The sequence below is a fragment of the Nycticebus coucang genome, chromosome 6 (genome assembly GCF_027406575.1).
Source record: "Nycticebus coucang isolate mNycCou1 chromosome 6, mNycCou1.pri, whole genome shotgun sequence".
Lineage (NCBI taxonomy): Eukaryota > Metazoa > Chordata > Mammalia > Primates > Lorisidae > Nycticebus > Nycticebus coucang.
In genome coordinates, this window is record NC_069785.1 from 20,131,362 (window position 1) to 20,159,020 (window position 27,659).

Consider the following 27,659-nt stretch of genomic DNA (forward strand, 5'->3'; position numbering starts at 1 on the left):
GAGTTTGAGGTTGCTGTGAGCTACAACGATGATGTCACGGCACTCTACCCAGGGTGACACAGTGAGACTCTGTCTTAAAAAAAAGAAAAAAAGAAATAAGTGGAAAAGAATTTTATGTGACGATGAAATTACTGTGAGGATGAAAATAGTAATAGATTGGGCAGCGCCTGTGACTCAGTGGGTAGGGCAGTGGCCTCATATACGGAGGTGGCGGGTTCGAAATTGGCCCTGGCCATCTAAACAACAATGACAATTGTAACAAAAAATAGCCAGGTGTTGTGTGCGGGCGCCTGTAGTCCCAGCTACTTGGGAGGCTGAGGCAAGAGAATTGCCTAAGCCCAAGAGCTGGAGGGTGCTGTGAGCTGTAACGTCACAGTACTCTACTGAGGGTGACAAAATGAGACTCTGTCTCTAAAAAAAAAAAAAAAATTATTTTATGAAATAAATTGTTTCCAATATATCAGGATTCTACTTTTCTCCTGGTGTGTGTATGATAAAGATCAGCAGATGCTTATTTCTGGCTCGGCACCTATGGTTATGGCGCCAGCCACATGCACTGAAGGTGGCAGGTTCAAACCCAGTCTGGGCCAGCTAAACAACAACTGCAACAAAATGTAGCCAGGTGTTCTGGTGGACGCCTGTAGTTCCAGCTACTTGGGAAGGCTGAGGCAAGAGAATGACTTAAGCCCAAGAGTTTGAGGTTGCTGTGCATCGCTTCTCAGCCTTTTGGCTAAGATCAAGTGTGAAGTTGCTGTGAGCTATAACGCTACAGTACTCTACTGAGGGCGACATAGTGAGACTCTGTCTCAAAAAACAACAAAAAAAAAGGTGCTTATTCCTGGTGTACAATGTAAATAAACCATCCTCTAATCTACTTTATTCCTGTTAGAAGATTTAAGGTAAAATGTAAAGTGTATTTTGTAGTCAGCCAGAAGCACCTAATGTAAATTTGATGAAAAAGTGATATTTATTATTTGGCTCAAATTATGTAAATGAAATATTGACTAATTGATTTGTGGATATAATTTTCATTTAAGAGACAGTTTGCGTTTTGTGTGCTATTCCAAGAGGGTCTAGTAATCCTGGTGATTAAAGAAACAAGATTTATGTTTGCTGTGGAGAAACATGATCATCTTGGCTACTATGAATCACTCTGGAAATATCTCTTCTCTGTTTCCCAGTTACTCAGATCATTAGATCAAATTCACTTCAGTTCAACAAACACAAAGCACCTTTCTTGGTCTCAAAAAGCTTACTATGATACAAGGAAGGCAGGGACATAAAACAAGTGATTATGATACAAGCCGTGAGGACAGTGATGTATCACTACAAGATTTAGGGGAGGGACTGATTAACTTTGGAGTTGGGATGTGCTTGGAAAAGACCTTACAGAAGAAGTAATGTTTGAGGTGGGTTGTGAAGGATGATAGAGTTCACAGTATTGAAAGGATTGGCATGGAGAAAGAAGAGCCATGTAGAGGCCCTACAAATGGTTCGTTACAGCTGCTGAGTCAAGCGTGAAGCATTGTGAGGAGAGAAGTACAGGAGAGGTAGGTCATTGAGGGCTGTGGATACCATGTTATGGGGTGCAACATAAAACCTGTGTGTGCTGAGGAGCTGGTGCAGTGTTTTAAGCACAGGAGTGGCATAATCTTTATGAAACACAAATCTGCTTGTTTATGACCATGATGAGAATGTATGGAAAGAGAAAGAAATTGGAGGCCTGACTCAAAGTAGTGGCTAGTGCATTTGGGGTGGGTATAATTCAGAGGTATGTAGGAGAAATGATTAATTTCATAATTGAAAGGGTTCAAGGTTTTAACAATTTGGAAAATATGAACTATATTTTTAGTATTGTTGACATTTAAGATCATTTAAGCATCAGAATGGCTCAGGAAAGACGATAGGATATTTGTAAAGGTGAATAGAAAAAATGCTAACCATTTTTAATAAAGTAACTTGATAGGATAAAATAAATGATTGGCTAAAAAGTCATAGGTCCAGTATTTGAATTTAGATTTATAAGCCTGTTTTATAGCAATTTTCATATAACAATTGTTTCAATAGATAAGAAAATTTTATTTTATTTATTTTTTTAATTTATTTATTTTTATTGTTAAATCATAGCTATGTACATTAGTGCAATCAAGGGGTACAATGTGCTGGTTTCATATACAATCTGAAATACTCTCATCAAACTGTTCAACGTAGCCTTCATGGGATTTTCTTAGTTACTGTATGTAGGCATTTGTATTCTGCATTTAGGAAGTTTCGCCTGTACCCATTCTAAGATGCACGTAGATGTGGCCCCACTCCATTACCCTCCCTCCACCAAAACCTCCCCCCTCCCTTCCCCTTCCTTGGCCCTTTCCCCATAGTCTTGTGCTATAGTTGGGTTATAGCCTTCATGTGAAAGCTATAATTTAGCTTCATAGTAGAGCTGAGTACATTGGATACTTTTTCTTCCATTCCTGAGATACTTTGCTAAGAAGAATAGGTTCCAGCTCCATCCATGTAAACATGAAAGAGGTAAAGTCGGGCGGTGCCTGTGGCTCAGCAGGTAGGGCGCCGGTCCCATATGCCGGAGGTGGTGGGTTCAAACCCAGCCCCGGCCAAATTAAAAAAAAAAAAAAAAAAAAAAAAAAAAAAAAAAAAAGAAAGAGGTAAAGTCTCCATCTTTCTTTAAGGCTGCATAATATTCCATGGTATACATGTACCACCATTTGCTAGTCCATTCGTGGGTCGATGGACACTTGGGCTTCTTCCATGACTTAGTAATTAGGAATCGGGCTGCAATAAACGTTCTGGTACAGATGTCTTTGTTATATTGTGATTTTTGGTCTTCTGGGTATAAACCTAGTAAAGGAATTATAGGATCGAATGGCAGGTCTATTTTTAGGTCTCTAAGTATTTTCCAAACATCCTTCCAGAAGGAACGTATTAGTGTGCATTCCCACCAGCAGTGTAGAAGTGTGCCCTTTACTCCACATCCACGCCAACATCTCTGGTTTTGGGATTTTGTTATGTGGGCTACTCTTACTGGGGTTAGGTGATATCTCAGAGTAGTTTTGATTTGCATTTCTCTGATGATTAAGGATGATGAGCTTTTTTTCATGTGTTTGTAGATTGTACGTCTGTCTGCTTTAGAGAAGTTTCTCTTCAAGTCCCTTGCCCACCCTGAGATGAGATTACGTGTTCTTTTCTTGCTAATACGTTTGAGTTCTCTGTGGATTCTGGTTATTAGACCTTTATCGGAGGTATAACCTGCAAATATTTTCTCCCATTCTGAGGGCTGTCTGCTTGCTTTACTTACTATGTTCTTGGCTGTGCAAAAGCTTTTTAGTTTGATCAGGTCCCAGGAGTGTATTTTTGATAGTGCTTCAATTGCCTGGGGAGTCCTCCTCATAAAATATTCACCCAGGCCAATTCCTTCAAGAGTTTTCCCTGCACTTTCTCCAAGTATTTTTATAGTTTCATGTCTTAAGTTTAAATCTTTTATCCAGTGAGAGTCTATCCTAGTTAATAGTGAAAGGTGTGGGTCCAGTTTCAATCTTCTACAGTTTGCCAGCCAGTTTACCCAGCACCATTTGTTAAATAGGGAATCTTTTCCCCACTGAATGTTTTAATTGGCTTGTCAAAGATCAAATAACGGTAAGTAGCTGGATTCATCTCTTGGTTCTCTATTCTGTTCCAGACATCTACTTCTCTGCTTTTGTGCCAGTACCATGATGTTTTGATCACTATGGATTTATAGTACAGTCTCAGGTCTGGTAGCATGATTCCTCCTGCTTTGTTTTTATTGCTGAGTAATGTTTTGGCTATTCGAGGTTTTTTCTGATTCCATGTAAAACGAAGTATTATTTTTTCAAGATCTTTAAAATATGACAATGGAGCTTTAGTAGGAATTGCATTAAAATTATATATTGCTTTGGGTAATATGGACATTTTAACAATGTTGATTCTTCCCAGCCATGAGCATGGTATGTTTTTACATCTATTAACATCTTCAGCTATTTCTTTTCTTAAGAGTTTCATAGTTCTTTTTGTAGAGATCTTTCACATCCTTTGTTAGGTATACTCCCAAATATTTCATCTTCTTTGGCACTACTGTGAAAGGAATAGAGTCCTTGACTGTTTTTTCAGCTTGGTTATTGTTGGTATATATAAAGGCTACAGATTTATGGGTGTTGATTTTGTAGCCTGAGACATTGCTGTATTCCTTGATCACTTCTAAAAGTTTTGTAGTAGAATCCCTAGTGTTTTCCAGATATACGATCATATCATCTGCAAAGAGTGAAAGTTTGATCTCTTCTGACCCTATGTGGATACCCTTGATCCCCTTTTCTTCCTTAATTACATTGGCTAAAACTTCCATGACAATGTTAAAGAGCAATGGAGACAATGGACAACCTTGCCTGGTTCCTGATCTAAGTGGAAATGATTTCAATTTAACTCCATTCAATATGATATTGGCTGTGGGTTTGCTGTAGATGGCCTCTATTAGTTTAAGAAATGTCCCTTCTATACCAATTTTCTTAAGTGTTCTGATCATGAAGGGATGCTGGATATTATCAAAAGCTTTTTCTGCATCAATTGAAAGAATCATATGGTCCTTATTTTTTAGTTTGTTTATGTGTTGAATTACATTTATAGATTTACGTATATTGAACCAGCCTTGAGACCCTGGGATAAATCCAACTTGGTCATGGTATATAATTTTTTTTTTGTTGGATTCTGTTTGTTAGGATCTTATTATTTTAGCATCAATATTCATTAGTGATATTGGTCTATAATTTCCTTTTCTAGTTGGGTCTTTCCCTGGTTTGGGGATCAAGGTGATGTTTGCTTCGTAGAATATGTTGGGTAATATTCCTTCTTTTTCTATATTTTGGAAGAGGTTTAGTAGTATAGGTACTAGTTCTTCTTTAAAGGTTTGGTAGAATTCTGACGTAAAGCCATCTGGTCCTGGGCTTTTCTTTTTAAGGAGATTTTGTATAGTTGATGCCATTTCAGAACTTGATATAGGCCTGTTCAACATTTCCACTTCATTCTGGCTAAGTTTTAGTAGGTGGCGTACTTCCAGGTATTGGTCGATTTCTTTCAGATTTTCATATTTCTGAGAGTAGAGTTTCTTATAGTATTCGTTAAGGATTTTTTGAATTTCTGAGGGGTCTGTTGTTATTTCATCGTTACCATTTCTGATTGATGAAATTAGAGATTTTACTCTTTTTTTCCTGGTTAGGTTGGCCAAAGGTTTATCTATTTTATTGATCTTTTCAAAAAACCAACTTTTGGATTTATTGATCTGTTGTATAATTCTTTTGTTTTCAATTTCATTTAATTCTGCTCTGATTTTGGTTATTTCTTTTCTTCTGCTGGGTTTGAGGTTGGAGTGTTCTTTCTTCTCCAGTTGCTTGAGATGTCCCATTAAGTTATTAACTTCCTCTCTTTCCATTTTCTTGAGGAAGGCTTGCAGTACTATAAATTTCCCTCTTAGGACTGCCTTTGCCGTATCCCAGAGGTTCTGGTAATTTGTGTCTTGATTGTTGTTTTGTTCCAAAAATTTGGTGATTTCCTTCTTAACCTCATCCATAACCCATCTATCCTTCAGCATAAGGTTGTTTAGCTTCCATGTTTTTGTATGGATATGCAGGTTCCAGTTGTTATTGAGTTCAACTTTTATTCCATGATGGTCTGAGAAGATGCAAGGAATAATTTCTATTTTTTTAAATTTGCTGAGTTTAGATTTGTGGCCTAGGATATGGTCGATTTTGGAATATGTTCCGTGGGCTGATGAGAAGAATGTGTATTCAGTTTTGTTGGGATGAAATGTTCTCTAGATGTCTGTTAAATCCAGATGTTGAATGGTTGAGTTTAAATCTAAAATTTCTTTGCTTAGCTTCTTTTTGGAGGATCTATCCAGCACTGCTAAAGGGGTGTTAAAATCTCCAACTACTATGGAAGTGGGGGAAATCGAGTTGCTCATGTCTGTTAGAGTTTCTCTTATAAATTGAGGTGTGTTGTGGTTGGGTGCATAAATATTAATAATAGAGATCTCATCATATTGAGTAGTACCTTTAACAAATGTGCAGTGTCCATCCTTATCCTTAATTATTTTGTTTGGTTTAAAGCCTATTGTGTCTACGAACAGGATTGCAACGCCTGCTTTTTTCTGCTTTCCATTTGCCTGGAATATAGATGACCATCCCTTCACCTTGAGTCTATATTTGTCTTTTAATGTAAGATGCGATTCTTGTATGCAGCAAATATCTGGCTTGAGTTTTTGTATCCAGTCAGCCAACCTATGCCTCTTTAGAGGACAGTTTAAACCATTCACAGTAATTGAGAATATTGATAAGCCTTTTGAGAGTCCAGTGGACATTTTTAATCCTTTTGTGACTGTGGAAGTTGGAATTTGATCAAAATTTTCTGGGTGAGTTTACTTTTGTGGTGGAGGATTACGCTGGTCTTTATGGAGGATAGGTCTGAGAATATCCTGGAGAGCTGGTTTAGCTAGGGCAATTTTCTTCAATATGTGAATGTCATTGAAGTATTTAATTTCTCCGTCATAAGTGAAACTCAGTTTAGCTGGGTATAGGATCCTGGGTTGAAAGTTATTTTGTTTTAGGAGATTAAAAGTCGATGACCATCCTCTTCTAGCTTGAAAGGTTTCAGCAGAGAGATCTGCAGTTATTCTAATATTCTTCCCCTTGTATGTAATGGTTTTCTTTTGTCTGGCAGCTTTCAGAATTTTCTCCTTCTCCCCTATTAACTTTAGTGAAATTGATTATGATGTATCTTGGGGATGTCTTATTCGGGTTGAGTCGTGCTGGAGTTCCGAAACTGTCTGCTATCTGAATTTCAGAATCTCTTGGCATGTCTGGAAAGTTCTCCTTCATAATCTCATGGAGAAGAGACTCTGTGCCTTGTGAAGCCACTTCGTCGCTTTCGGGGATGCCTATAAGACAAATATTGGTTTTCTTCGAATTATCCCAGAGCTCTCTGAGAGAGTGATCTGTTTTTGCCCTCCATTTCTCATCCTCTTTGAGAGTTTGGGAGCATTCGAAAACTTTGTCTTCAATGTCAGAAATCCTTTCTTCTGTTTGCTCCATTCTGTTACTGAGGGATTCTACTGTGTTTTTCAGATCTTTGAGGGATGCAACTTCTTGTCTCAATGTGTCAAAATCTTTGGTCATTTGGTCTTTGAATTTGTTGAATTCTTGAGATATCTTTTGGGTTACTGCTTGGAGTTCTAATTCAATCTTATTTGCTATCCAGATTCTGAATTCGATTTCTGACATCTCAGCTATTTGTTTGTGCATGGGATCAAGAAAATTTTAAAATTACCATAGTTATAGCATCTTTGAAATGGAATACCCTATAGTTTAAAAAGTCTTCATTGTATTTTTCTCTTCTATTCTTGAGCTTTTGTGATAAAACTTGTCCACATATAAGCCATGGCTAAATTCCTGTATTAAAGGTTTTAGAAAGAACTTCATTTAGCAGTGTGTTTTATCACAAATTCTGCTCCTTAGAGAAAGCCTGGCACATTCTTTGCTGGTGATAGAAAACAGAATTTTCAGGTCATCTAAAAGATCACTGTCTATTAAAGAAGATTTTTAATCCTTACTAGTACATAAAAGCTATTTATAAACATAATGTCTTAATTCCTTTCACAACCATGCAGAAGCAAAGGTTCCTCTTTTCCTTTCTTCTTTTTCTTTTTTTTTTTTTTTTTGCCTCCCCCTAATAAAATACTTTAATCATATTGTTTTTTAACCTTGCTTTTATGGTAAATAAGTTTACTCTTCTGAAAGGCCTTACACTGGTCAGGAAACATTGAATGTCTATTTGTAGAACACTATTCTGGCCATCCTGAGAAATAAATTCAAGGGCACTTTTATAATCCAGTTGGAAAGACAAAATAGACCTGTGAACGAGTAAGTATTCATTGATAAGCATTTGAGTAGGCATTGAGGGATCCATCAAAGAATCCAAAAAAGAAAAGATTTTCTAGAAGTGAGTTGTTTTAAACAGTACTTAGAGGAAATAAATATTAAAAAAAAAAAAAAAGTTTCTTTTCAAATGTAGGATTGTTATTCGTAATAAGGTTCTAATAGTTTCTTTCTTCACTGAGAATATCTCCTTAATATCAAGGACAAAAAGGGCCTTTTAATTACTTCCATTAAATCATTTTGGAGAAGGCTCTATGTTCTATGTGGGTAATTGTCATGGAGTCCTGAGTTTCTACAGATCTTTTTTTGTTTGTTTTGAGACAGAGCCTCAAGCTGTCACCCTGGGTAGAGTGCCATGGCTTCACAGCTCACAGCAACCTCAAACTCCTGGGCTCAAGCGAGTCTCCTGCCTCCTCCTTCCAAGTAGCTGGGACTACAGGCGCCTGCCACAACACCTGGCTATTTTTTGGTTGCAGCCGTCATTGTTTGGCAGGCCCCGGGCTAGATTCAAACCTGCCAGCTCAGATGTATGTGGCTGATGCCTTAGCCGCTTGAGCCACAGGCACCAAGCAGAGTTTCTACAGATCTTTCTAATCTTTTCTGAAGACCCCAGTCTGGTACAGTCTATGAACTCCTCAGAATAATGTTTTTGAATATATAAAAAACTTGGTGATATCGTAATATGTATCCTTTATTAACACAGTACATAATATCTAGCAGCAATCTCATAACTGCCACAGTATTTAGATGAATATAAATCAAACTTTGAGGTCTCTGCAATGTGACATGAACATGCTAGAGATTTCTGTTGGTGACAAAGCCATAGGTACTGCTGCTGATCATGCTTTATTGGCTATCTACATAATCGAAGGAACTGTTTTTAGTCAGTGGGTAAAGATGCAATAGGAGGATCCCTTGAGCTCAGTAGTTCAAGACCAGCCTAAGGAAGAGCAATTCCCTGTCTCTACTACAAACAGAAAAATTAGCCAGATGTGGCGGGTTTCTGTAGTCCCGAGTATTCAGGAGGCTGAGGCAGGCTTGAACCCAGGAGTTTGAGGTTGCTGTGAGCTAGACTTAGGCCAATAAGAGTCTGTCTTTAAAAATAAATAAATAATGGCTAGGCACCCACCCCTTAGTGGTTACGGCACCAGCCACGTACACAGGGACTGGCAGGTTTGAACCCAGCCCAGGCCTGCTAACTGACAATGACAACTACAGCAAAAAAAGATAGTCTGGCATTGTGGTGGGCGCCTGTAGTCCCAGCTACTTGGGAGGCTGAGGCAAGAGAATCACTTACACCCAACAGTTGGAAGTTGCTGTGAGCTGTGATGGCACAGCACTCTACTGAGGGCAACATAAATTCTATCACAAAATAAATAAATAAATGAATAAGAAAGAAAAGAAAAAACAATAAAGAAACCCCGTATCTTAGAAATTACCTAACAAGGCCCAGAAAGTAAAGGACTGAATAGATAAAAGCCAGGACCTCTCAGATTTATTTCAGTCAAAGAAACTGCTTTTATATATTTGAATTTCATACAAGATTTTATTTGGAATAAAAATGGCTTCTAGAGCTAAATAATGTGTAACTTTGAAAACAATTGTAAATGAAAAAACTTGATTCTCTGTTTATCTTACTTTTAAAAACTTTAAACTGGTTTCTTTTGTAAATGTTTTAAGCACATCAAGTTTATAATCCTGGAAATAGATTTGGAGATTGGAAGCATATAGTTAAAGTCATGGAGCCATCAATAAGATACCCAGGAAAAATCTGTGTGTGTAGCAGAAGAGAAACAGGCCAAGAGCAGGGAGAGCAAGAGAAGCCTGCATGGGAGACAAGGAATCATCAGAGAGGAGAACATACTTTCCATGATTTTACAGAGCACAGGTGCCAAATGCTGCAGAGATGCCATGTATGATGAGGACACCGAATACACTGAATTTGGCCCTAAGGAGGTGAGTGACCTTTCCTGTGGCATTTTCAGCAGAGTAGGGAGGGCAGATGCTAAATTGAAATGGTGGAAGACTAAGTAAGAGATGAAGTGGAGACGGAGTGTTGTAGATCAGTGCTTTTCAAAGGTCTGTGATATAGCACAATAGCTTTAATTTCCTGTCTGTCATGGACTGACAATAGAGTTGTGACTAATATGCAGCATGCACTAGGTTCAACATACCACTAGAGTTGAACAACAACCATGTGGTCTATACTCTCTTCAACTAGAGAAGTCCGGTGATTCTGGGCTTGACTGTTAAAGTTTCTAAATGTGGCCAGGCACGGTGGCTCACCCCTGTAGTCCTCACACTCTGGGAGGCCGAGCCGGTGGATCGTTGGGAGTTCAAGACCAGACTGAGCAAAAGTGAGACTCCATCTCTACTAAAAATAGAGGTAAGAGAAACACTTAAGCCCAAGAATCTGAGGTTGCTGTGAGCTGTGATGCCATGCTACTCTAACCCAGGACAACAGCTTGAGACTCTGTCCCACCCCCACACCCACACCCAAAAGAGTTACTAAATGCTTGCTGTCAATTCTGTACAGTAGCAGAGGTATACTTTTAAGTTTATATGTTAAAGAAAAGAGAGCAGCCAGTACTTCTCCAGGACTTTGGAGGGCTGAGAGAGAGTTTCTAAGTATTATTTCTTTGTTTTGTTTTTGTTTTTTAGCAAGAGGAAGGAGAGGGGGCTGAGGGAGAGAGGCTGACCTCTAACTATTTTTCGTACAACTTTCTCCTCTGAATATCCCCTAATATTCAAGTTTCTCATTCTTTTGAATCTCCAGTTTGGATCTTTAGCACCTAACATAGTTCCCTGTACATAGAAAGCATTCAAATTAAAAGGTTATTGAACAAATGAATGAACTTCCATGTGAACTGTGGAGGATCTAACAGGTCCTATGTTTCTAGATTTTACAGTAGTATGTCCTGCCTCACTTAGTCTCTGGATATTTATTTTGCCTCTCGTCAGGAAATTATCAGCTAAGCCTATCATCTGTTCGCAGTCCTTTATAATGCCACAGTGGTGAGACTCTATCTCAAAAAAAAAAAAAACCCTCTGGTTATTCATAAACTTCTTCCATTTCTCATTTCTGTAATTGAACTCTCTACTTTTCAAGAACCCTCTACTTTTCTCATCCAAAGCGTAGCTCCTAGCCTACACAGGGGAACTCAAATGTCCCTGGAAAAATGAGAATTGTAATGTAAAGTATGGGCAAGAAGATTAAGAGCCAAAGAAAAGTGGACAATTTTGTCATTCATTCAGCAGACATTTACTGAATGCTCAGTATGTGCCATACACAGCACTGAGTCCCAGGCATGTAGTTTCCCTCCAGGGATGCATAAACTCAAATCCAGTGGGCTGTGTCAGGCTAGGTTTCTATATTTAAGTATTCAGGAGGACTTTCTCTATGGCAGCTAGATTTTTTGCAGCATGTACAACTTATATAGCTAAAGTATATACTATACCAAATTGGTTTATTTTAATTTTATTTTTGAAACAGAGTCGCACTTCATTGCTCTGGGTAGAGTGCTATGGTGTCATAGCTCACAGCAACCTCAAACTCTTGGACGCAAGCCATCCTCTTACCTCAGCTTCCTGAGTTGCTGGAACTACAGGCACTCACCACAACACCAGGCTAGTTTTTTCTATTTTTGGTAGAGACTGGGGTCTCACTCTTGCTCAGACTAGTCTTGAACTCAAGCTCTGGGAGATCCACCTGCCTTGGCTTCCCAGAGTGCTAGGATTACAGGCATAAGCTACCATGCCCAGCCCCAAATTGTTAACCTCTTAATCAGACATTTGATCCAAAAATGTGTATTGTACAGTGGCTCATGCCTGTAGTTCTAGCACTCTAGGAGGCCGAAGCAGGTGGATTGCTTGAGTTCAGGAGTTTGAGACCAGCCTGAACAAAAGTGAGACCCTGTCTCTACTAAACATAGAAAAAAGCGAGGCAAGAGGATCTCTTGAGTCCGAGTTGGAGGTTTCTGTGAGCTATGATTCCACAGCACCCTACTCACAGAGATAGCTTGAGACTAAGTCTTAAAAAAAAAAAAAAAAGGCGCCGGCTCCATATACCAAGGGTAGTGGATTCAAACCCAGCCCTGGCCAAACTGCAACAACAACAACAAAAATAGCCGGGCGTTGTGGCGGGCTCCTGTAGTCTCAGCTACTCGGGAGGCTGAGGCAAGAGAATCACCTGAAAAGCTGAAAGACAATATTACTGGTAATTTCTTTTTTTTTAAGAGACAGAGTCTCACTCTGTCGCCCTTGGTAGAGTGCTGTTGCGTCACAGCTCACAGCAACCTCCAGCTTTTGGGCTTAGGCGATTCTCTTGCCTCAGCCTCCCGAGTAGCTGGGACTACAGGCGCCCACCACAACACCCAGCTATTTTTTTTTGCAGCCGGGGCCAGGTTTGAACCTGCCACCCCCAGTATATGGGGCCAGCACCCTACTCACTGAGCCACAAGTGCCACCAGGAATTACTTTTGATAGAATTTCATAACACATTTAATTCTTCTTCAGACTTTCCAAATTTTCCAAATATTTTTACAATAAACATGTATGTTTTTAGAATTAGGAAGCTGCTGGAATTAAGAACTTGGACTTTTAGTCCAAGTATTAGTCCTAGTATTAGCTAGATTTGAGTTTGTCTTACCTGTAGCGCTGCTGCCTGTTAGCTGTCAAGTTACTTAACTGCCCCTAAGGGGTCAGAAGAATATCTACTCACAAGGGTTTGTTGTTGTTGTTGTTGTTTGTTTTTTTAACAGAGTCTCAGTTTATCACCCTTGGTAGAATGCCGTGGCATCATAGCTCACAGCAACCTCAAACTCTTGGGCTCAAGTGATCTTCTCGCCTCAGCCTCCCAAGCAGCTGGAACTCTAGGCACCGACCACTGTGCCTGGCTAGCTTTTTTTTTTTTTTTTCTATTTTTAGTAGAGACAGGGTCTCACTCTTGCTCAGACTGGTCTCAAACTCCTGAGCTCAAGCAATCCACCTGCCTCCACTTTCCAGAGGGCTAGAATGACAGGCATGGGCAACTGCACCCGGCCCAACTCACAAGGTTGTTGCAAGAAGCAAATGATATAATACACAGAAGTCACTTAGCACAATTTTTGGCATATCAACAGTAATAGCTCTTGTTATGGATTTTGATTTGATAAAAATGTTATCTTTAAATTTTAAAATAACCTTTCCTTGGACAAGAAAAAATGCTAATAAAGCCCATATCTAATTTCCATTATTATTTTCAAAAAGAAAAAAAAAAAACAGTAAACTTAAAGTCATACCCAGAATACATTTTTTAAATATTTGTTAGTTATATTTTTACTTTATTTTTTTATTAGATCATAACTGCGTACATTACTGCATTTATGGGGTACAATGTGCTGATTTATACCCAGAATATTGAAAAAGTGAAGGATTAGAAGGATCAACTGTAAGAAACAAGATAATTGAAATTCAGGAAATTTAAAAAAATTTCAGGAAATTAATTCCTAAGTTACTTTCTGAAAAACAAAGCAAAAACACCTCCCGAAATCCTAACATTGCCACTTTAAGAAAGGCAAGAAAACAAGCATTGAACAGACCCATACACTGGAGGGGAGCTGCTGTAGCCGTGCACCTCATAGTTCTTTAATTCAGTGATAGTGAGCAGGAAATAATTCAGCCAAACTGTTTGACTGGACTTGTGTCAACAACATGGTGGGCAGCACTGATTTGTGGCAGTCCCTAGTAGATGGACGCAAACACAGAGAACCTCAGCTTCTCCATAGCAAATTGGCAGGTATATTGTGAAACCTGGTCACAAATTTTATAAACTATCTAGGATTTGCATGTCCTATCTCAATTAGAGCAGCATTAAATCAGGTAGGCCAAATTTATATTTGGAGGTGGGTGGGTTCCCTTCTCTCTCTTCATTTTCTATTTTTCATTGGTTTTTTTTCCCTTCCCTTTCCTCCCTTCTCTCCTTCCTCCATTCCCCCTTCCCTCTTCCCTTTTCCCTTTTCTTTTCCCTTCTCTTTCCTCTTCCCCTTCCTTTCCTTACAGTATTTGTTACATTTTCTCTAATGGAAAAACCCTATTTGAATCCCAGTTCTACCATGTACATCTGATTTGTGACTCTGGGTGAAAACTTAACCACTTGCAAGCTCCTTTTTTTTTTTTTTTGTGAGACAGAGTCTGACTTTGTCACCCCCAGTAGAGTGCCCTGGGATCTTAGCTCATGGCAACCTCTAACTAACTCTTGGTCTCAAGCGATTCTCTTGCCTCAGCCTCCTGAGTAGCTGTGACTACAGGCTCCCACCACAACGCCTGTCTATTTTTAGAGATGGGGGCCTCACTTTAGCTCAGGCAGATCTCAAACTCATGAACTCAGGTGATCTGCCCACCTTGGCCTCCCAAATTGTTAGGATTACAAGGCTGAGCCACTGCGTCCGGTCTTTGTAAGCTTCATTTTCTCATTTGTAGATGTGAATGGTAATTTCTTCCTCACCAGGAGGCTGTGCAGATGGAATGAGATGAAGTGTGTGAAAATCTAGACCTGAACCTGACAATTGGCAGGACCACATGTTATTTCCCACCTCCCATGATGATCCAGCCTGAAAGACAGAACCAAGCCAGCTGCGCAGTTATCTGAGCATAGTTACTACAGTGAGATGTAGCCCACAGAACAGGGCTCTGTGCAAGTGATGGAGGCTTCAGAAAGGGGACTGATGCAGCCCCTGCCTTCAGGAAGCAGTATCACTAACCAGCCTTTCCACCCATTAGACTGTTAATGGAAGTTTTAAATGGACAATGATCTCATCTGCTTTCTCGAATGATTGTACCTCTGAAGTTTCTAAATATAAACTTAAACCTTGATACCCTTTACATATACACACACAGACATGCACACATAGTCCTTGAGTCAGAAAAGTGATTTTCCTCACCTGTCACAGCTTTTTTCCAAATTTTTATTATTATTTTATTTATTTATTTTTTTGAGACAGAGTCTCAAGCTGTTGCCCTGGGTAGAGTGCTGTGCCATCACAACTCACAACTCACAACTCCAACTCTTGGGCTTAAGCAATTCTCTTGCCTCAGCCTCACGTAGCTGGGACAACAGGCACCTGCCACAATGCCCATCTATTTTTTTGGTTGTAGTTGTAGTTGTTGTTTGGCAGGCCTGGGCTGGATTCGAACCTGACAGCTCCGGTATATGTGGCTGGTGCCCTAGCCAGTGAACTACAAGTGTTGAGCCTATTTTTTTGTTTTTATTTATTTGTTTTTATTGTTTCAGGTTAATTGAAGGTACAAAGAATTAAGTTACAATGTTTGCATTTGTTAGGTAAAGTCCCTCTTATAATTATGTCCTGCTCCCAAGAGGTGTGCCATATACCCTAACATTGTGCCTTAAGTGGGAGCACACCCATCCCCCTTCCTCCTCCCCTCTCCTTGCTCCTCATTCTCCTAACGCCCTCCTTGAATTGATTTGAGTTTTCTGTTATGTAGGTGTGTATTAGATCATCTACTGGCTTCATATGAGAATTGAGTACATTGGATTCTTGCTTCTCCATTCTTGTGATACTTTAGTAAGAAAAATGTGTTTCAAGTCAGTCCAGGTTAATACAAAAGATGTAAAGTCTGGTCTGAGTTCTTTGAAAGTTCTAATGAGACTTTATATCTTTTGTATAAACCTGGATGGAAGTGGAACACATTATTCTTAGTAAAGCATCATAAGAATGGAGAAGCAAGAATCCTATGTACTCAATCCTGATATGAGGGCAATTAATGACCTAGTCCTTGGTGAGAGGTAGGGGAAGGGGAGAGGAGAAAGGGAAGGAGGGCAGGGGTAGGGGGTCATGGTGTGTAGCACACCTTTTGGGGGCAGTACACAATTGTCAGATGGTCTTTATCTAACAAATGCAATCAGTGTAACCTGGTTCTTTGTACCCTCAATGAATCCCCAACAGTAAATAAATAAATAAAATGTAATTCATTATCAACAACAACAAAAATGTAAAGTCTCCATCTTTTTTAATGGCTGAATAGTATTCCATGGTCTACATATATGATTGTTAATCCATTCCTGGGCTGGTGGATATTTAGGTTGTTTGCACATTTTAGCAATTGTAAATCGATCTGCAATAAGCAGCCAGTGCAAATGTCCTTATGATAGATGCCTAGTAATGGGATTTCAGGATCAAATGGCAGATCTAATGTGAGTTCTTTGAGGCATCTCCATACTTTCTTTTCTTTGTTTTTTTTGTAGAGACAGAGTTTCACTTTATCACCCTCGGTAGAGTGCCGTGGCGTCACACAGCTCACAGCAACATCCAACTCCTGGGCCTAGGTGATTCTCCTGCCTCAGCCTCCCGAGTAGCTGGGACTACAGGCGCCCACCACAACGCCCAGCTATTTTTTTTTGTTGTTGCAGTTTGGCCAGGGCCGGGTCCGAACCCGCCACCCTCGGTATATGGGGCCGGCGCCCTGCTCACTGAGCCACAGGCGCCGCCCCATCTCCATACTTTCTACCAAAAGGGTTGTATTAGTTTACAGTCCCACCAACTTTTTTTTTTTTTCAGAGACAGAGTCTCACTTTATGGCCCTGGGTAGAGTGCCGTGGCATCACACAGCTCACAGCAACCTCCAACTCCTGGGCTTAAGTGATTCTCTTGCCTCAGTCTCCCGAGTAGCTGGGACTACAGGAGCCCGCCATAACGCCCAGCTATTTTTTTGGTTGCAATTCAGCCGGGGCCGGGTTTGAACCCTCCACCCTCGGTATATGGGGCCAGCGCCTTACCGACTGAGCCACAGGCGCCGCCCCCCACCAACTTTTTATTTTGAAAAATTTCAGACATGCAGAAAAGTTCCAAGTAGTACAACACCACATGTTTATTCTCTTAGATTCATCAATTAAATTTCACTGCATTTACCTTCTTTCTTTGTATTTTTAAAGAATTTTTTGCTGAACCATTTAAGAGTTAATTATAGACACTGTGACACTTCATTCCAAAATACTTCAGCACATGCCAGTTGAAGTGCCTCACTCCTATAATCCTAGCACTCTGAAGGGCTGAGGCGAGTGGATTGCCTGAGCTCATGGGTTCAAGACCACCCTGAGCAAGAGCGAGACCGCATCTCTAAAAATAGCTGGGCATTTTTACAGGCGGGCACCTGTAGTCCCAGCTACTCAGGTGGCTGAGGCAAGAGAATCGCTTGAGACCAAGAGTTTAGAGGTTGCTGTGAGCTATGATGCCATAGCACTCTACTGGTGGTGACAAAGTGAGACTACGTCTCAAAAAAAAAAAGAAAACTTCAGCACATTTCTACTAAAAGCAAGGACATAGTCCTCCTACATAGTCATAAAATATCTCAGAAAACTTAACATTAATACAATAATAGTATCTAGCACATAAAGTCCATATTCAGATTTTCCCAATTATCCCAATAATATCTTCTGTAGTTTTTTTATTCCAAAAACTAGGAAAAAGAAAAAAGGAAGGGGTGGTGCCTGTGGCTCAAAGGAATAGGGCACCAGCCCCATATACCAGAGGTGGCGGGTTCAAACCCAGCCCTTGCTAAAAACTGCAAAAAAAAAAAAAAGAAAAAAGGAAAAATAAATTACACATTGCATGTAACTGTTATGTCCAAAATTCAGCCCTTTTCCCTTTGAAGCTAGAGCTGTTGTTCTCCTATTTATTTTATTTACTTCAATGTGTCTCATAAATAAATGTAAGCCCCAGCAATTTTCATCTTCATTTTTTATATCTTTTTTTTGGGGGGGGGCCAGGGCTGGGTTTGAACCCCCCACCTCTGGCATATGGGGCCGGTGCCTTACTCCTTTGAGCCACAGGCACCGTCCCATTTTTTATATCTTTTTTAATAATCTTAGAGACAGAATCATCTTCATTTTTGATCTATATATTTTTTAAAAGGTAGTTTATACTGATTATAATCCCACTATTTTTCAGTTTTTATCTTTAAACAATATTTAAATAGAATAATAATGTTAACAGCTTATACACGGTGAAAGGTCTGGGCAGGGAAGAAGGGGACATTCAGCTTAGGGCAAATTCAATTCAAAGTAAGGATAGAATATCCAGGTGACAGGATGTGGTTTAAGATGGGACCCAAGTCTCTATTTAGGTAAGGTCAAGACACATTCAAAGGGGTGAGAGGGGAAGTCACAAAATGAGTGATTTTCCTAGAGGAGGGAATATTCCGTGAGAAGTGCCAGTATGACCTTGGGAGATTCCAGGGAAAAACATCAGGGCATCCTGGAGGCCCAGAAAACCCAGGGGAGTCAGATGTCCTAGGAGGCAAGGAAGGATGGTGTGCAAAGTAATAAGGAAAAGACAATGATTCCACCCCTGTGCTGCTTACGGGTTTAATTCAAGATTTGAATGAAGATACGCCAGCCAGAGTCAGATCAGATAGTCTTCCAGGAGGACAGGGTGGAGGCTGGACTAGGGCTGCAAAGTCCCAGACCTCAGATCTCCTGAGGCAAGACTCCTGTAAATAGGGAAACAGGAGCAGGCAACAGGAACTGTGTGTTGGTGTGAGGGGCGGGGGATCCAAGAATAATCATCAGGAAGGGAAGCTGCTGAGAAGACCATGAAGGGACAGCTGGAGTATAAAAGCTAATTCAGTTGGGATGACCAGGGATCAAATGGAAAGAATCCGTGTCCTTGACAACATTGAGCCACTGAATTAATCAACTCCAAAACCACCCCAATGCTATATTTGTTGTTCTGTAAAGTAATACATTTCTGCTCCTTTAAAAAAAAAAAACAACCTAAATCAATAAATCAAGAAACTCCCTAAAAAATATAGCTACCAAAAAGTGTTAAAAATTAGAAAAAAAATGAAGTAAACCTATCAAATAGGTGGATTTAATTAAAGAGGTGCTACAGTGATTTCAGCAAATGTACTCAACTTATTAAGTAGATCTGATACATATCATTAGATCTAAAAATTTATAAAATAAAAAAAAAAGCTTATTAGCCAGTAATTGATAATTTTAAAAGGACCAGAAAGAAAACAAGAAAGCCAGGCCAAAGGAAAATCTGCTCTATAGGCCTGCAGTTTTTTAAGACATAGGAATATAAATATAAACAGGGTGTCCCAAAAGTTACTCCTAAAGTCATCATTCATAGGGAAAATGGGAAATTGTAGCTAAATGTACCTTTATTTACAAAATATTCATTACAAAATTTTATAAAGAATTTTATAGAGAATATTTCGTTAACATGTAATATTTTGTATATCCCTATACACACATAGTCACGTGTTGTCGCTTAACAAAGGGGTACGCTCACAGAAATGCGGTGTTAGTGATTTCATCTCTGTGTGAACGTCATAGCGTGTGCTTACACATACCTGATGGTAGAACCTACTCCCCACCTAGGCTATATGGGTTGCCTGTTGCTCCCAGGCTACAAACCTGCACACATGCCCCTGTCCTGAATACTACAGACGACTGGAACACAGTGGTGAGTGTGTGTATCTAGACATGGTGTAGTAAAAATAGGGAACTGTATCATACCCTTATGGGAGCGCCTGTGTCTGTGCACTTTGACCGTACATCCACACACTACACACATTAAGTGTAGGTGCACATGTATATGGTGTGTGTGTGCCCATATGTATGCAAAATTTGCCTCACGATGGAGGCACTGGTGGATGCAGAGGCTGTTCAGGTGAGGTGAGCAGGGAGAAGTAGGATGCCAAATGCTGAAGGTTGAAAAGAGTTTTGAGGTGCTCTCGCCACCTAAGGAGGGAATTGTTGTCAGAATAACTACATGGAATAAGTAGAAGTGTCACAGTACACTGGTGGTAATGTGGTTTCAAGGCAGTGTGAGTTCTGTCCCAGAGGGGGGGTGTTGTGCTCTGCCTCCTTTGTCCTTCTTTTCTGTGCAAATGCTTCTCAGCAGAGACTGAATCATCAGGGGAGGTTGTTAAACCCTTATTCATCTCTAAGAAATTAACCCCACAGCACTTCAGTTTACCAGCACAAACCTTACTTGAGGGTTGTTTACAAGACTGTTAATGAGTTCATCAGATTCTAATTTGCAAATTGAACTCTAAAATTTTCAATCTTTTGGCTTTCAATTTATTATGAAAACAGTCTGTGCCAGAGTTATGGAGAAGGAAGGGGGAAGCATATTTTCACTCTCGAATTAATGGGACAACTGTTTAAATGAAACATCTGTATTTCACTTGGAGAACGTAGTATTGACCCCTTGCCTAATTCCTCAGATCCCTTAATTCTTATGTGGAGGTGGTAGGGATTTTAACAGCTGCACATTTCTGACATGGTACTCCCTACAGGGTGTCGAATGACTGGGAATGAAGTTTTGGTAACTCTGAATGATTTATTCAGCCACTTAGTCATCCTTGTTCCACTAGGGGAAACAATGACAGGCTTTTGTTTGTGTTTTTGTGTATAGGGTGTGAGGGACAAAGAGAAGCAAATATCTGTATAATGAAATCTTGGTCCTCTTTTTCACCCTCAAAAGAGGTCTTTATCTTCAAATTACTATATCATAAAAATAGAATATATACTGCATTGTGGCCCTTTGTTTTCACATATCTGCCTGGAAAGCTGTTTTTTTTTTTCCATGCATGAGTATGTCTTAATCATAAAATATTCAAACATTACAGAAGTATTCAGAGCAAAAAACCAGTCTTCCTTCACTGCCGTCATCCAACACCCCCTCAAATCTAGCCCCTACAAAAAAAATTCTTTTAAAAAACAAACAAAAAAACCATTAAACTTCCATTACCCTGGTTTGGGGCAGTTTCATAAGAACATAAGGCATATTGCAAGCAACAGGAAAGTTTCAGAATATGGGAAATCTGGAATCACTGAAAATGAGCCCTACTGTGGAGCACAGCTCCAGGCAGTGCCAAGGAAAATTGAGGCAGAGTGTCTAAATACAGATCAGGGTAGTCCTCTGCAGAAAAGGCACAGAGCCAGGAATATCTGGGTTTGCTTCTTTCTGCTCCTGCCACTAGCTAGCAGCATGTCCTTGAGCAACTTTAGTGTCCCTGGCCATAAGGTAGGCATGATCCCAGAGGCATGAAATGAGATTGTGAGCGCAAAACACCTACCAAGTGCCTGAATGCTAGGTCTTCAGCAAATATTAGCTTTCCTTCCCACCTCTAGAAGAACTTTGCTGCATCTAAAGCACATAATGTTTTATTCCTGCTGAAGTTCTAGTTATTTCTGGATGTTTATGGGGCAAACGATATTTTTCCATTTTGATCCTGTGATCCTACTTTGTACCTGGTTTATAAAATATAAAAAGGAACATGCTGACTCGGAGCTCATAGCACAGTGGTTGTAGCACCAACCACATACACGAAGTTGGTGGGTTTGAACCTGGCCCGGGCCAGCTAAACAACAATGACAACTGCAACAAAAAATATCCACACATTGTGGCAGGTGCCTGTGGTCTCAGCTACTTGGGAGGTGGAGGCAGGAGAATTGCTTGAGCCCAGGAGTTTGAGGTTACTGTGAGTTGTGATGCCATAGCACGCTACTGAGGGCGACATAATGAGATGCTGTCTCAAAAAAACAAACAAAAAAACCCACAGCATGCTTTGTTCTCCTACCACGCTGCTCGGATCATGTCAGTATTTTACAGAATTAAAGGATGGCATACAGGGTGGTGCCTGTGGCTCAGTGAGTAGGGCGCCAGTCCCATATACCGAGGGTTGCAGGTTCGAACCTGGCCCAGGCCAATCTGCAACAAAAAACTAGCCAGGCGTTGTGACGGGTGCCTGTAGTGATGGGCATTGTGACAGGCGCCTCCCAGCTACTTAGGAGGTTGAGGCAAGAGAATCGCCTAAGCCCAAGAGCTGGAGGTTGCTGTGAGCTGTGACACCATAGCACTCTATTGAGGGCGACAAAGTAAGAGTCTGTCTCAAAAAAAAAAAGAGATGGCCTACAAATAGGTCTATATTGCATTTGGGATCAGGCAATGAATGTGAATATAGGCAATAGTGTTCAGGATTAAGAAATCCTGATAAAAATGGATATATTTAATATTCTCTCCCCAAAACCTGTATTATTAGGTGAACAATTCAAAGAATAAGCTGAATAGTTGGGGAACACTAATACAAGAACAGTGAATTTTTAAAAATAGACTTTATTTTTTAGAGCAGTTTTAGCTTCACAGTAATAATTGAGCTGAAGGTACAGAGAGTTCCCACACCCTCTCTGCCCCCATATGTGCATGGCCTCCCCCACTAACTACATCCTGCACCAAGGCGGTACACTCCTTACAATTGACGAACTTACCATGACATCATTATCATCCAATGTGCATAGTGTATATTAGGGTTCACTCTTAGTTTTGTACATTCTGTAGGTTTTAACAAACGTATAATGACATGTTTCTGTCGTTATACTGTAGTATCATACAGCATAGTTTCATTGCCTAAAAATCCTCTGTGTTGTGACTATTCATCCCTCTCTCCCCTCCAGCCCCTGGGAACTCCTGATCCTTTTGCTGTCATCATAGTTTTGCCTTTTATAGAATGTCACATATTTGGAATGATACAGTATGCAGCCTTTCCAGATTGGCTTCTTTCACTTAGTAATATGTATTTACGGTACGTTCATGTCTTTTCATGGATTCATAGCTCATTTCTTTTTAGAACTGAATAGCATTCCAATATCTATATGCACCCAGTTTATTTATCCGTACAATGGCAAGAAAAGACATTTTGGTTGCTTCTATGTTTTGACAATTATGAACAAAGCTCCTATAAACATTTAAGTGTAGGTTTTTATGGAGACATAAGTTTTGGACACATTTGTTTTGACAATGATGGATAAAGTTGTTATAAATATTCGTCTAAAGGTTTTGGTGTGAGCATAAGTTTTCAAATTGTTTGGCAAATACCTAGGAACACAACTACTGGATTATATGATAATATTTAGTTTTGCAAGACACCACCAAAGTATTTTCCAAAGTAACTGTATTATTTTGCATCCTCATCAGCAATGAATGAACGTTCCTGTTGCTCCATATCCTCGCCAGCATTGGTATTGTCATTGTTCTGGATTTTGGCAATTCTAATAAGTTTCATCGTTGCCTTGATTTCCATTTCCCTAGTAACACATGATGCGGAGAATCTTTTCATACGCTTATTTGCTATCCATAAATCTTTTTTGGTGTGGTGTCTGTTCAGATTTTTTGGCTATTTTTCAATTGGGTTGCCCATTTTCTTATTACTGAGTTTTAAAAATTCTTTGTATCTTTTGGATAGCAGTCCTTTATTAGATACATCTTTTGCAAATATTTTCTTCCAGTTTGTGGCTTGTTTGCTTGTTCTCTTGAAATTATTTTTATATTATTTGTATATTAATTCACATGGCTATTTGGGAGTTCATAAGCTTTAGTTTTCATTACCAAGGAAACTGTTCTACAACCTTTCAACAGTCAAGTTCATAATAAGCTGAAATTATCTTGCTGTGGATTTAAGATTGAAGACCTGGGACTTTCTACAAGTCTATAAAGCTTAGAGTGTCCTCTACTGGTTACCTTCTGGAAAACCAGGCAGCTGATGGTTCAGAGGACTCCAATTTTTGAAACACCATAAATGATAATCTGTATGAGTGACTTTCTGAAAGAGAGAGAAGTGATCTTTTATTATTATTTTTTTGAGACAGAGTCTTAAGCTGTCACCCTGGGTAGAGTTCCGTGGTGTCACAGCTCACAGCAACCTCCAACTCCTGGGATTAAGCAATTCTCTTGCTTCAGCCTCCCAAGTAGCTGGGACCACAGGCACCCACCACAATGCCAAACTTTTTTTTGGTTATAGTTGTCATTGTTGTTTGGCAGGTCCAGGCTGGATTTGAACCCACCAGCTCTAGTGTATGTGGCTGGCACCCCAGATGCTTGAGCTACAGGTAACGAGCCAGTGATCTTATTTTAGTACCAACTTGATTCCTTAGTCAGAAGTGTGTCTAAGACACCAATTTAAATGTGAATAATGAAATAGAATAAAGCAGGCAAAAGAATATTTAAATGGATATTACATTTTGAAAAATATATTTTTGTTGGGGCTAGGCTCATTGGCTCATGCCTGTAATCCCAGCAATGTGGGAGACATAAGTGGGAGAATCCCTTCAGTCCAGGAGTTTGACACCAGCCTAAACAACATAGTGAGAAACCCATCGCCACAAAAAAAAGTGATTTAAAAAATTAGCCAGGTGTGGTGGCACATACCTATAGTCTACTGAGGAGACTGAAGTGGAAGGATTGCTTGAACCCAGAAGTTCAAGGTTGCAATGAGCTATGATCGTGCCACTGCACTCCAGCCTGGGCACCAGAGGGAGATCCAGTTAAAAAAAAAAATTCCACTTTCTTTGAGCTTATAAAAATTTAAAGGAAAGTGCCAAAGACAAAGATAAAAAAAAAATGCATCATTTGAAATTTTTATTTTCTATTCTTCTTTTCCTGCTTCTCCTTGTGCTAATGGCCAGCAGCCTTCCTGATAGTCTTCAAGGGACCCAAGGACCAGTCAAGAATAGTTATTTTTATACTTGTATGTCTGCAAGAATAGGTCTGTCAACCATCATAACTGACAGGGACATCTCATGTGAGCTAGCTCACTGCTTTTCACAGCAAAATCCTGATCGTCTAATACAATACTGCCCACAGTCTCTACACGTTTTCAGGCATTCATTCATCTATTTCACAGTTATTAAGCACTTATCATATACTACACACTGTCTAGATATCATGAACATGTGTCGATTCTATCAGATATGGATTCAAAATATAGTCACCTTCCTTTTAACATTAAAACTAAACAACTCTGGCTGGATGTCGTGGCTCATGCCTGTAATCTTAGCACTCTGGGAGGCTGAGGCAGGAGAATCACTTGAGTTCAGGAGTTTAAGATCAGCCTGAGTAAGAGAAAGAGCTCAGCAGTTCAAGACTATGTCTTACTAAAAATAGAAAAAAATAGCCAGGTGTGGCGGTGGGATCCTATAGTCCCAGCTGCTTGTGAGGCAGAGGAAGGAGGATTGCTTGAGCCCACGAGTTTGAGGTCCCAGTGGGCTATTATAATGCCACTACACTCTAACCTGGGAAGATAAAACTCTGTCTCAAAAACCAACCAACCAACCAACTAACCGACCAAAAAACCCTCAAAACTAAATAGCTCTGCCTCTCTGAGCTTCCTATTCTTGGAGCATGTCTTTTTTTTCTCTTCCCCAGAATTACTCTCTGTAAGCAGACTGTGGGACCCAGTTTTCTTGACTCTATGGGACTCTGCTTGGAGTGTAGGAATTCAGACTCGGACTCATACTCACTGCCCTGGATTAGCCCCCCCCCCCCCACAGATACCTGCTGTGGGTTCTGGAGGGAAGGAGAATGTTCTTCTTGCTCATTGTTTATACACACAAAGGGCAGAATCTAAACTGCTTATTTTTTTTTTTTAAGATAGAGTCTCACTCTGTCACCCTGGGTATAGTCCCGTGATGTCATAGGATACAGAAACCCCAAACTCTTGGGTTCAAGTCACTACATGTACCTGCCACAATGCCCACCTAGTTTTTTTATTTTTAGTAGAGATGGGATCTCTATGCCTATAATCCCAGCACCCTGGGAGCCCAAGGCAGGAGGATAGCTTGAGCTCATGAGTTGGAGACCAGCCTGAGCAAGAGCCAGACCCTGTCTCTAAAAATAGCCAGCTTTTGCAGTAGGCACATGTAGTCCCAGCTACTTGGGAGGCTGAGGCAAGAGGATCACTTGACAGCTCGGCACCGGTAGCACAGTGGTTACAGCGCCACCAACGAGGCTGGTTCAAACTCAGCTCAGGTCGGCTAAACAACAATGACAACTGTAACAAAAAATAGCTGGGTGTTGTGGTGGACGCTTGTAGGCCCACCTACTTGGGAGGTTGAGGCAAGAGAATCGCTTAAGCCCAAGAGTTTGAGGTTGCTGTGAGCTGTGACGCCGTGGCACTCTACTGAGGGCAAAATAGTGAAACTCTGTCCCTTTTTCTTCTTCTTTTTTTTTTTTTTGGCCGGGGCAGGGTTTAAACCCACCACCTCCGGCATATGGGACCGGTGCCCTACTGCTTGAGCCACAGGCACCGCCCGAAACTCTGTCTCAAAAAAAAGAAAGAGGATCACTTGAGCCCAAGAGTTTGAGGTTGCCGTGAGCTATGATGATGCCATGGTACCCTACCAAGGGTGACAAAGTGAAACTCTGTCTCAAAAAAAAAAGTAGATTGTATTATGTTTCGTGTACTACACTAAGCATTTTACTTGTATTATCTCATTTAATCCTTCATACCAACCTAATAGGGATGATACTTTACCCATTATATACATGAGAGAACGGAGGTTTAGAGAGAATGTGCTATTCTTATCCTTTCCAAATCCTTCATATCTCCTATTTTCTGGAGTTTAGAAAGGGACTATTTTTAGTTATAAATACATAGATGTTCTAGTTTCTATTTGAAAGACTATGTGCATTTATTTAGCAGCAATATTATTTAAATTACTTTTTCTTCAAGATATGGAGAAATCTATCATAGTTGACCTAAACAGAAAGTACTTTTTCTCAGATACACTTTCATTGTTCTCATTTTAAAATTTTGAAATCAGGGCCGGGCATGGTGGCTCACGCCTGTAATCCTAAACTCTGGGAGGCTGAGGCAGGTAGATCACATGAGCTCAGGAGTTCAAGACCAGCCTGAGCAAGAGTTAGACCCCATCTTTACTAAAAATAGAAAAACTAGCCGGGTGTTAAAAATAGAAAAACTAGTCAGGTGTTATGGCGGGTGCCTGTAGTCTCAATTACTTGGAAGGCTGAGGCAAAAGCATCACTTGAGCCCAGGAGTTAGAAGTTGCTGTGAGCAGTGGCACTCTATCCAGGCAACAGAGTGAGACTCTGTCTCAAAAAATAAAAATAAAATAATAAGAAGAAAAAAAGAAAAAATAAATAAAAATTTGAAATCAGGATGTGCTTTACAGTTGGTGTGACTATTTATACACTGATTTCCTTTTTTTTCTTGTTTCTCCTACATGCTGTTGGTGCATCTTGGAATTACAGAAACACATGTCAAAATCATGGCCCATGTCTCTTACTTCCCTACGGTCTGTTAAAGAATGTGATGACTCTCACAATAAATATGCTTCATACAGCTGGACTTACATCCTGTTGTCTTTCAGGAACTTGCTGGCTTTCTGCCAAACTATATACGTGCATCTGCAGAATTAAGCATTTGTGTTTTTGAGAGGCTAAAGTACTTTACAGACTTTAGTTTCCATTCTGTAGTAAATAGGGGCGTCATGTGAAGTCTGCTACATGTCAAAGAAAATACCATTTATTTTCCTGGAAAAGGCTAGTTTTTTCTTCATACAATAACTTAAACACATTTACTTAAGGGCTTACCCTTATCTTCATCCCATCGTCATTATCATGGTCTACATTTAGCAGAGAAAAGTCAAAGGTGGTGCCTGTGGCTCAGTGAGTAGGGTGCTGGCCCCATATACTGAGGGTGGTGGGTTCGGACCTGGCCCCAGCCAAACTGCAACAACAACAAAAAAATAGCTGGGCATTGTGGTGGGCACCTGTAGTCCCAGCTACTCAGGAGGCTGAGGCAAGAGAATCGTCTAGGCCGAAGAGCTAGAGATTGCTGTGAGCTGTGATGCTACAGCACTCTACCAAGGGCAACAAAGTAAGACTCTATCTCTAAAAA

General features: G+C 40.1%; 1 long non-coding RNA gene across 3 annotated transcripts; it reads left to right on the forward strand.

Annotated features, from left to right (window-relative positions):
• Positions 1-1,283: 1,283 nt before the first annotated feature.
• LOC128588074 (uncharacterized) lies at positions 1,284-22,486 on the forward strand. 3 transcript variants are annotated; one of them, XR_008380706.1, is made up of 3 exons: positions 1,284-1,550; positions 9,636-9,911; positions 22,420-22,486. It is a non-coding gene; the product is annotated as an uncharacterized LOC128588074 (long non-coding RNA). The 3 variants fall into 3 exon arrangements; XR_008380704.1 differs by lacking the exon at positions 22,420-22,486 and adding an exon at positions 14,443-14,841; XR_008380705.1 differs by lacking the exon at positions 22,420-22,486 and adding an exon at positions 10,177-10,285.
• Positions 22,487-27,659: the final 5,173 nt, after the last annotated feature.